This window comes from Episyrphus balteatus, chromosome 1, assembly GCF_945859705.1.
Source record: "Episyrphus balteatus chromosome 1, idEpiBalt1.1, whole genome shotgun sequence".
Taxonomy (NCBI): Eukaryota; Metazoa; Arthropoda; class Insecta; order Diptera; family Syrphidae; genus Episyrphus; species Episyrphus balteatus.
Window position 1 is genome coordinate 111,252,434 of NC_079134.1, and position 12,044 is coordinate 111,264,477.

Below are 12,044 nucleotides of genomic sequence, written 5' to 3' on the forward strand. Positions count from 1 at the left end.
AGGGTTTGATAAATTGAATATGGAGTTTCAGAAATTGAGTTCATATAATTTTTTGGGAAATGGAACCATGCTAATTCTAACAACATATTTTTAAGAAGACGAACTGCATTGTCAGATGCCGTGAGATAAGACCATTTGAAATTTCGGAATTTGCTTTTGCTTTTGAAAAAGAGTGAAAGTGTCAAAGAGAAAAAAAACTCTCTGGCCAAGGTGAAATTAAAAACTGTTCCACGAAGCCCGCTATATAAGCACTTTGTTGCCGGGACTGTAATGTTGACTTTTTCGGCAAACGCGATTTGAATTCAAAAATTATATGCTTCGGGTCATCGAGACATGGAGAGACATAAAGAGCTCTTAAAACTTTATGTACCAAAAAAAAGCTAAAACAATGGCAACATTGTTTTGTACTTGGCATCTCATCTTTACTATCATTTTTTTTCTAGTCTTAACGAAATCTTGTCCGCTAAGAGAGGCCTACAAAATGCCAACTGCTTACTTACTTTTTTAAAGTGGAATAATGCAAAATACAGAATAATAGTTTCGTTTACATTTTTGTGTATGAGATTCCATTAGAATTTTCATTAACCCTTTCGAACCCAAGGTATGAAAATCAATACTACAAAATGTTTTTTCGGTATTATCGGGTCAAAAACATCACAACTAAGAAATATGAAAAGCAAAAAGTTATTTTCCAAAATAATAAATAGCAAAACTAATGTGTTATTCTCATGTTCAATGTAAGTAACATGCACTGCCTATGACCACCAAAAAAAGTCGGAGAACTGAGAAAATAACTTTTTATGAAACTATAATGTATGCTACTTCTTCTAAGCAAAAAAACAAAACACTTTCTGCATTAAGATTTTTTATATCTTTTTTTTAAAATTATGATCATATTTGAAAAAAAAAAATTTTGCAAAAAAAAAAAATGTGAATTTCAGTCCCTTTTTCGATAGAAAAAAAATTAAAGGTATGATATTAAACTAACTTTTTGTAATAATCCAGTAACTAGGCATTATTATCTTTCAATTAAGCCATCAAAACCTAAAAAATTGTTTAATTTAATATTTTTTACGAATTTTTAAAAAAATGTTACATGAGAGTAACGCTGGGTCCGAAAGAGTTAAAAAAAAAAAAACAAAACAAATACTTAGGCTAAAAAAGGGGTAAACCTTGGAAAGCATACAAATAGAAATTTTTTTGCTCAATATCTTCGTTTTGACACTCTACAACTTACCTCAAAAGTCTAGAAAAATCTCATGTCCGCAAGTCGCGATTTCCAAGGTCAAACCGCGAAATGAGGATTTTCAAAATTAGCATAAAAAGACAATGGTATTATACATATACACATTACATATGATACATGATTTCAAGATATCTTTTAATGCTGATTCCAAAAAAACATCTAAAATCAAGGCTATCTGACGTCTCTGAAAAAAGTACTAGGTACCTCTGTCAACCGGTATTATTATAGCATAGCAAACTTAAGCTCGCGCTAAATTTTAGCTCCTATACAAATTATCGAAAAATTTTATCTGAGCTAAAATGGATCCCATACAAATGATCGATAACTTGTATGGGAATTTTATCTCGGCTAAAATTTAGCGCGAACAGCGTACCAGGCTTTACTACCAAAAAATGTTATGGTACTGTAAACAAATTTTGCTCATACGCTAATTTCTTGGTTGCTATCTTTGTTTGGATATTCTATAGCTTATGTCTCATGTCCGCAATTCCTTCTTTGAATATTGTTATTTATAAAGAATCTTCATTCATTTTCTTGTTTAATTATGTATAGGTATGCATTCACATATTGGATTCTCAAAATATTTAAAAGTTAAACAACATCAACAAAAACTGCAAACTACAAAAAGTTCTTGGCATTGAATTGAAACCGTTTAAAAGATATTCGTATTCAAATTCCAAATCCCAATGCATAATTTAAATAAAATATTTACTTAAAAAAAGAAAAATGAAAAAAAAATCAAAATTACGTACAAGACCTAAGCATTGCTGTATCAGCACTCTCTTACGGTTATGATAGCGAACTGAAATTTTGCAACGTTAATGTTATAGATAAGTTGAACAAATTTAGTGGGTGGCCCGCCAAATATCTCTAGCATAAGAACTTTTCTTCGAAAAATTTTTAAGTTTTATCCATTTTTCTTGCCATCAGACAAATTCTCTATTTGTGTGAATAAATTGTTTAAAGCTTTTATGAAGGCTTTTTTTAAAAAAATATATAAATATTAAGGTCTCTTTGTTTAGCAAAAGAACACAGAAGTAAATAAACGACATTAATTGAACTGTAATACGGTGATAATATGTACATTGTAGGTACAATATATAGGTTTTTATTATATGCGAAAAACATATTTTAATATTTGTTATTTTTCTTACTGATCACTGTAAGTGAAGGTTTCAAATTAATTGTTTTGTTAAAGATAAAACGCTCGAAAATTATAACAGGATTATCATATTTCAATTATAAGAGATGAAAAACAGAGAAAACTTACATGCGAGGGCACTACATGAAATTGGAATAAGCGGGTGAAGTTGGGGTGCTCTAAGTTTATCAAATTAATATCTGTCAGATAAATAACTTGTATGTTTATTTAATGAATATATGTACTTGAATTAAGTTGTATATTTGGGTCAGATTTAAAGAAAATTTGTAGCTTTTTCAATTTTAGGATGTGGCATACTTGTATAGCTAGTTAAGTGTATTTTCATTCAAGCGTACCTTAGATTCTTTACATACCCCATAGTAAAATAAATACATATACCTTCTTTGTTTTCCATGTTTTTTTTTAAGTGGGTGGGTTGTTGATGCACGTACATTAAATATGTTGGTAGAGTATATATAATTGCTAAGCTGCACATTACAATAAGCAACAGATCATCTAGCGAAGCGTATTTTATTTTTTTTTTTGTTGGATATGTTTAATTAGTTTAGAAACTTACCTATAGTCTCATATTTTCATTTTCATTTTATTTCATTTAAAAGGGTGGTCTTGATTTCAGATAGTTTAAATTAAGACAGGTATAGATATTGTTCACATTTAAGACAAAACTATTTATTCTCATCAACTAGGAAATGTTTCAATCTTCATTTTGTTTAAAGAAATCAAACCTGTGTATTATTCTACTAAACAACATCTAATTTCTACCTATAATATGGATATTATTTGGGATACTTGAAGGGTTGAGAATGAGAAGGGGTTAAGTGACATTTTAGAAATTTTTTTATTTTTTCCAGCGAAAAGACAACTTAAATTTAAAAAAACTGAAAACTTAGTAGCATTTTTGGCTGAAGTATACTTTTATGTCAAGGATTAAATAGACTATAGCTACTCACAACAAATAAACACATTTCTAAGACCCTCAGCTATTTTCTTATGTACAAACAGATAACTAAGTAATAAAAACCTGGGTAAACTTCTCAAATGAAAATTGAAAAGGATGAGACTAACTGTATTCATTCAGATATTCAAAGAAGCTTGAAACTCCCAGACAAACAGCTAGCATCGCACTAACTGGATAAGTTATGTTAAAACTGCAGGGAAAATAAATAGTATATCGAATATGACCAAATGCAACATTCAAATTCAAATGCACATATACCTCATATCGCTCTTTTGAATTTGAGGATTTCCTATATGCAATATGTCAAATATATGTAGGTAAACTGGCATCGTCAGTCGGCCTTATAAAAAATATTACGAAAAAAATCTAAACTCTAAAATTGAATAAGTATGAAAAAGGCTTGCAGAATTATGTTCTTGAAAGACAAGTTCTTTCATTTTTTTTTTTTCATAAACAGAAATAGTGCCGAATCATGTGGAAAAGAAGGCAAGTGATTTCTGGTGTGACTCCGAAGTAAGTTCCAAACTCGATACTTATAATGCCCGATATTACAAATATTTTTGTGCACCTGAAAACTTTCACGTAAAATCGTTTGCGATTTTCACAGTAGGTAAGGTACCTGTCGATGCGAGTAGTTATTTCCGTTATTAATAGGAATGAGTTACCTACAAGATCCAATCTAACTTTGGTCTGAGAAAAAAGTGGTAAATGGAAAAAATTAATTTTATCTCGCTTTTTTGGCCCCTTGTAACTATTGAGTTTGACAGGCCTGGTTCAAACCGATATAACGATGAACTATGAAGAAGTGATGCCATTTTCACCCGTACCGCCTCAGGTTTTTAGTTTGCGGTAATATATTTCAATTAAAAATTTAAAATAAATTTAAATTTGAGCTATACGAATGAAATGAAAAAAATTGCGTTTTGAAATATGAATTTTTGAAAAACATCTACTTTATTAGGGGTATTTTAAGGTGTTTTTTTTAATTTTTGGAAATATTTTAAAATTATTTTTGAACAATCGTTTGTCCAGCTCGAGTTCTATACATAACAATTCAAAAAAAAAAGTTTTGCACCGAAAAAATTATATTTCCCGAAAATCCTCAAAAATTAATTTTTCAAAAATTCAAACTGCTGTAGTTTGTCCACCTCAAGTTCTTTACACATACCAAAAATGATCGTTTTTATAGCAACTCTCTACAAAATAACGTTTGTCCACTCGATAAATGTATTCAAATAAAAAATCATCGTTTGTCTACCCTACGTTTAGGAGATTATGCAAAAAACGAATTTTCAAAGACAAATTTTGTACTGAAAAATCACAACAAAAGTAATGCATACACTACAGTATAGGTATCTACAGAAACTTTCAAAATGCCCAAAAATTACGTTTTTTTCACATATTCAAACGGCAATCGTTTGTGCACATCGAGAAATGGATACAAACAAAGAATCATTGTTTTCCACCCTACGTTTAAAAAACAAAATTTGTACTGAAAAGTTAAAAGTCCCATAAAATCCCCAAAAATTACTTTTGTTTTCAAACACTGTTACATCATCTGAAAGCTTATTATTTTAGCTTTAAGAATATGCCTCAATCATATCTGTACGATGTTTTCAAAAAATGGAACAATTTTTTAAAGCCAACCATGTCGAAATTTCCATCGGCAACAGATCTCCTCAGGTGTTTTGCGGTAATTTTGAAGTTTTTCAATTTCAGATTGTGTAGCTGGTTGTACATGTACCGTTATGTTTTTACCTGTAATCCAGATCAGATCATTGTATTTACTTGCGTTACAATAACAAAACAAAATCCTACTTTTGTTGTAAGGTAAATAAAAACAAAGATTTGATCCGGAGCCGGAAACCCGGCTATTATCTTCATGCGAAATAAAGTTAAATCAATTTTGTATGTGCTCTAGGCTAAAAGATATAGGTACATAGGTGTGTAATGTGTTAAAAAAAGAACATAATTTTAAGGTTATCTTAAAATTTTGGATACGAAATTGATTGAAATTTTGTACACATATAATCTGTCTATTATCTATCTGCAGTAAAAAGTTTATTTATCAATTGTTTAAGAAAAAAAGATACAAATAAAAAAACGGTTAATAACGGTCAAATAAATTGGGGCAAAAAATCTTGCTTTTCCCGTTATTCAGTCTAAAATTATTTTAGAAATTATTAGTTTAAAATTTTTTAACGCTTCGAAAAATTACAAAAAATAAAAAAACATCTAAAAACAACTCTAAAAAAGTGTGTTTTTCAAAAATTCATATTTCAAAACGCAGCTTTTTGAAAAAAATCCGTATCCCCTAATTTTTTTATTAACTTTCCATTGGTTTAACTCAAATTTCGGTAACAAAATATTTCCCCACAATACATTAGCCACTTTGTCGAAGGTGTATCTCATATTTTCGTTTTAAATAACCCTTCATAACTTGATTTTGATTTTAATAACTTAGTTTCAATACCTTTCTCAACCTAGAAATAAATTTAACTAGGTATCGATTTAAAAAAAAAATCAGCTTTTTTACAATTTTGTTTTACCCCTATTTAAATTACCTTATTGAGTGAATTTTTAAAAATCCATTATTTGTACTTATTCACCTTTAGAAGATTTAACGCTCAAATAAGCTATAACAGATTTTTTATCTCTAACTCTAATACTTTATTTTACCACACTTGTAAAATACCTCAGGGGGAACGGGAGGAAATGGCGCGACTTTTTCGTGGATGCTGCCATGGTTCATCGATTTATAAGACTTTATCACGTCAAAACATTGACCTCAGTTTGTTGTGGCCAATGTTTGATGAGTGATCGCATATTTGAAAAAAATGCATGGGTAGGTACATAGTAGGTACATAATTATAAAAACTACTTTCATTATAAAGCTGTTCTATGGTATAATTTGTGTTGTATGGTTTTTATCACTTCGGATTTATTCCGTTCAGGTACATACATACATAATGTAGGTATATATGATCAAATATAGGCAGAAATAACCTAAACATTTTTTTTCATTTGTTGCTTTTAGTTAGACGATCTCTATATGTGACCTGAAGCCCACAAAATATCCAACATTAAATTAAAATATAAAGGGCACTTAAATACTTGTCATATAAACGACCTCTTTAGCGTTAAAATACACTTTAAGTCGTTTAAAACTATGTACTACTAAAATATTTTTTTTTTCAGTCGACAAATTGGTTAAAAGTTAGTTTTAAGTGTTATAAAATTTTCGCCTACAACTATCAATTTATTTTATAACATAGGTAATCAAACAAAATACAAAACCATAAAAACTAGAAATAAATAATATCGTAGCGAAAAATCTTTTTAACTAAAGCTAGAACACTCGCGGTGAGATAGAGTTTTGGATTTTGACATTGACATATCTTGGTGATGTCAGAATCAACGCGTTGGCCGATTTCATAGACCGTTTAATCCCAGCTTAATGTGTTTTCTTTCAATCCACTGAGAATGCCATTAGTACCTACTAATTTTTCCACTTTTTATGGTGTTTCTTCACGCCACAAAACGGTAAAAATGTTTTACTCCGTAATAATTTCAGTTCAACTCTACGGAGTATACTCCGGAAAAAATTTTTGATAATTTTTTTGTATGCATATACCTACGTACCTAGAAAAATGACACATAGTACCAATGTAGGTACCTAGTTTGAAAATCAAAATCTACTCTCATTTATGTTAGTCCCATCACTTAAGAAAAAAGGGTAAATCTTGAGGTAGGTATACTCCTCAGTGGAGTGAGGGAAAGGCATAAGAAAGGTACTTTATTATTCACTAGCACTACACAGATTGATAAATCAATAGAAATTCAAAGAATTTCGAGGATTAAAATAATGGCGCAAATACATAGTAATTTTTAGACTCCAGTTTATCTTGGACTGGGGTTTAAAAGTCAAATCAAAGTAATTCATCTTGAATTCGATCTTGCGTTCTTTGAGTTACGGGCACCAGCTTAACCATTAACTTTGAAGATTTATAAATTTTTAAATTTTTAAAAATTATGCAATTTATTTTCTATTGTTGGGAAAAGACAAATAGATATCGACAAATTGCAACGAACTAAGTCAAGTTTTTTGTTGGTACCTACCTATTGTAGCAAACTAATTTGTATTGAACTCGAATCCTACATTTTTATCGACTTTTTCATCTCTGTGGCATAACATATCGTCGCCGTAAATCAAAATTGTTGTAAGTCACAAAAAGCAAATTTTACAGGGGACGATTTTTAAGTTTCAAAATAAAGCGACAATTTTCTGCTCGTTTGCATTCAAGTTATGTTTTTTTTATAAAGTTTGTTCTTTTCTCTTGAATAAATATGCAAGTTTACCTCATTAGTAGGTGCATACTATTTGTAAATATTTTTTTAAAACTAAAAACCCAAAATTGGACATAGAACAATTCCTAAACAAGTACGTTTTTTCCTTAAATAAAAAGTGGACTTAGAACAAAATATGATGGGACTTAGAACAATCAAAAATACTCGGGCTCATTTTCAAAACGCTATTTCCTTGTTTTTTTTTCCAGGAACTGCAGGAACATCAAGATAAGCCTTCCCGATGGAACACAAATTTCAGCAAATATTACGTCAAATATCTGGGAATACAATTCGATGAGAAGAACCGATTTAACCCTCAAGCAGCAGTTTTGAAGAAAGCCAATTTCGCCTTTCATCGTATTCATCCGCTTATGCGGCAAAGAAACGGACTCAGCCAAAAAACAAAGCTTCTCCTGTACAAGCAGCTCATCAGGCCTATCATCACTTACTGTTTTCCTATCTGGTTCACGGTGACAAAATCCCATCTAAACAAATTAGCAATACTGGAGAGGAAGATCTTAAGGATCTGTACAGGCATGCACTACGACAGGATACACGTCAGCAACAAGAGACTGTATGAAGAAGCCAAAATTATAAAACTCGACAAATATCTTATCCAATCAAGCAGAAGATGCCTACAGAACCTGACCAACCACCCTAACTCAATAATAGGAAGAATCATGAACCAGCCAAGACATCCTAACCAGCGGTACTTAGAAGCTAAGGAACTTTTGAATGAGGATTTGATATCAACCAACGACGAAGAGAACATTCCCTTCTACGCTGATCCTGGGTCAGCCCACTATCGTGGCTGAAAGCCTCACCTCTCCCTAATCCAACCTTCACAATGACAACCGGACCTGAACAACATGAGTTAAGAAGCTGCCAACAGAATTAATATTTAAAACAAACACAATGACAATTAACTGTAAATTTAGCTTTAAAAAAAAAAAAACAATGTAAAAACGTTAGGCCCCTTTTGTGCCAACATAATACCAATATAATCAATGTAAATTTTTAGATAACTAGCTTTAAGCAAATTGTATATATATAATTACTGTTCAATAAAAATATCGTTAAATCTTTAAAAAATTTCCTTGTTTTTATTTTTCTATGTCCCATTAAATTATATTATCTGCGGAATAAATTTTTTTTTTCAAAAACGGTTTTCAAATTCGGAAAGAGGACCCTCAAATTAGTAAAACTGCATCATTAACTCATTTTCGGTAAAAAGTGGATTTAGAGCAATTTTGCTTTACGCCGACGATATCTGTCCGTCATGCTAAAGTTATATCAATACCTTTAATTTCTGCAAAAAAAAATGTTAAAGAACCGGTCATGGGTAATCTACAGTATGTAAAAAGGTTTTAAAAAAAACTTGTTTGGATGTAAAATTAACGTATTTTCATCTGAAAGACTTACAATGAAAAACATAACTTAAGAAAAGAACTTATTCAATTTCTATGATTACTACGGCAAATTAGCTACAGACAAAATGTCAGTGTCATTTCAACGAGATGTAAAAATTAAACTACACAAATCTGACTCATGAATCATGATGGATGTGAAATTTCTATGGGTGCTTTATATTGCTCACCAATGCATTGAGTGGCTGTATTTTGGGTATTATTAAATATTTATTATACATCGGTGAAGTCTTCTTTCTCCTTCTTTTACAGAAAGTTTATCTAATAGCTATACATTTTATTTCACAACCACGTCATTATGAATTCCGTCTTTTTTCTTTCACCAAAAAAAAATAAAAAAAACTTGAAAAGGATGATCTCATTCTTTAAAATAGTCAGTTATAAAATAAAACACCAAGAAATTCAACATTGCTTTTCAATATATACATATATTCCTACCCACCTACTAGCTATAAATTGTATAAGTAATTGATAAAACCATATTTTCTGGTTCTGGCAAGTTAAACAATAAGTTAAACTATAAGAAATTATGTTTATCTTAAAGTGAACAAAAAAAAACATGTTCATAATTATATTAAACTTACCAATTCTTTTTGTTCCTGGTGTTTGTTAAAAGTTTATGTTATGTTAAATAACGAAGACTCTTGTAGTTTTGTATCCAAATTTATTAAGTTTTTTTCTGTTTTTGTAAAGATTTCTTTTCTCTCTTAATTTAAATTATAATATAGTTTATTCTATTTCCATGTAGGTAGGTATGTACATTAGTTGGTACTTTCACTCAAGAAAATGTGCCTATTTATTTTTAATATTTCTGAGTAGTAGGTACACTCGTAAGTTATAACTAAATGCACTGTAAAAGACAAAAATAACATGTTACGTTTCAAATCTTCAAATTTTCACATATTATGTAGGTACGGATCTACTTAAGAAATAAACAAAGGCTATACAATCATAAATACAAACGATTTTTATTTCAAAACACATAAAGTATCTATACCTATAAATACACCAAACTCCTATAAAATCTTTAGCTATTAGAAAAATTGAAATCGAAAAAAAACTGATTGCACACATTTTTTACATAAATTTTGTATAATTAGGTATCTTGAAGGCGCGTTGTATTATTTTTAGAAATGAGAAATTTGTATATATTTTTGGAAGTGGGTAGGTATATTCTAAAATTTTTCCAACCGAAATCAACTTCAAATGTAGAAAAAGAAACTTGTACAGAAACTCACAAAAATACAAAAACAAAAAAAAGTTTAAAAATAAACACCACGAAGACGAGTTTGCCGGTCGTCTTAAGATACAACTTCAACTTTGTTCTTCCAGTTTTTTTGTATTTTTTTTTTTGTATTTTTTGTAAGATAAGAAAATAACGAGTGTAATTTTTTACACATCACACATAGCTAGTCGAACTAAAACACTTTTCTTCATAAATATATTTTCTAGACGAACAAAAATCACTTTCAACGTTTCAACATAAATAATCTCCTGTGTGGGTGTGTGTGTGTGTGTGTGAACAGACAGAAAAATAATCAGCAACAATTTTTCGTTTCTAGATATATACCCACAAAATAAAATTTTATAGAAAAAATATCAATAACCGAGCGAGATATTGGATTTACAAAAAAATAAAAAAAAAATACCATGTGGAATAGTGGAGGCCAACTAACACCACCACCACGAATTCACTAAGGCACTAACAATCGAAGACCGCGCACTATATTCACCAAATCGAAAAACCAGCTCACTAATCATTTTTTTCTTTTTTTTTTATGAAAACCTAGAAAAAGAAATAAACGAAGACAAGACTGTTTTAATTTTTTTTTTTTGTTTAACTTTTTGAGGTGTTTTTAATTAACATTTGCACTTTTCACATCTCAAGATGCTATGCGTATAAATGCATGCTTAGTTGAAGCACCAAAATGACACATTTGAAACATTAAGTTTTGCAACACCTGACACACGTCAAAGAAAACAAAAAAAAAAAAAACGAACTCAAAATGTATTATTGGTCAAACAATATATTTCTAATTTTTGTATAGTTTTCTTTTTTTTTCTTATATTTTTAAAGGTATTTGTTTGCTCCCATACGTCTTCTTTGCTTCACATTCACATCATAGAGCGTAAGATACATACACATGGTTTCGATATACGTACGATAATGGTGTATTTAATTGGAATATATTTTCTTTATTTGTTTTGGAAGAAAATAAGTAATCTATATTAAGTATATATATACATAAATGGATTATTTCGGCAAAGCGGCGAAGAAATCAACACAATAGCGGAAAGTTGAGGCAAAACGAATAAATTTTCTAAGACATTAATTAAAACGTATATAGAAAAGCTGTGCGCAGTGCTCGGCGCCTGGTCACAGACTAAACCGTATGTTGTATCTTGTCTTGTGTTAGTTGGTTTAGTTTTGTTGGTTTGGTTGGTATTTTGTGTTTTTGAATAGGATTTTTCTTCCCCTTCTCTCATATACACAAATCAACTCAAATCTCTTTCAAAGTTCAGCAAGCAGCGACAGAGAGAGTATGAATGTGTTTGAAAAATAAGAGTTTTTTTTTTTTAATTTTCTACTCAATATTTATTTATTTAAGGGAGAGTTTTATTTTATAAGAGAGAAAATTCATGTAAAAAATTCGTGTCTCAAACCTATACATTTGCAGATATCCAGATCCAGAACGAAATGGAAAAATTACAAATAGCTTGATTACCGCAATGTGCAAAAGTTTTAAACAAAGGGTATGTCGTCATTAAAGCCATGGAAGAAGTTGAGTAGAAAATAAGAATATACCTAGGTACATATAGGTGTAGAATTAAAAAGTAAAAGGTCAGACTAGGTTTAGGGTTTCTATTTAACGTGTTTTAGTTTTTAGATGGCGACGAAAAAGT

General features: G+C 30.0%; 1 protein-coding gene across 25 annotated transcripts in view; it reads right to left on the bottom strand.

Moving 5' to 3' along the window:
• The window catches only part of LOC129906660 (mucin-17), a 470,057-nt gene that overhangs the window by 159,537 nt on the left and 298,476 nt on the right, over positions 1-12,044 (bottom strand). For 5 of the 25 annotated variants that reach the window (XM_055982503.1, XM_055982505.1, XM_055982502.1 and 2 more), the window contains one exon: positions 9,725-9,990. The exons of 6 other annotated variants lie outside the window; for them this stretch is intronic. The gene's annotated coding sequence lies outside the window, so the exon portion shown is untranslated. Of the gene's footprint in view, positions 1-9,724; positions 9,991-10,137; positions 11,715-12,044 lie in introns of those variants that run through there. 14 more of the 25 variants (XM_055982515.1, XM_055982513.1, XM_055982511.1 and 11 more) reach the window with 13 other exon arrangements.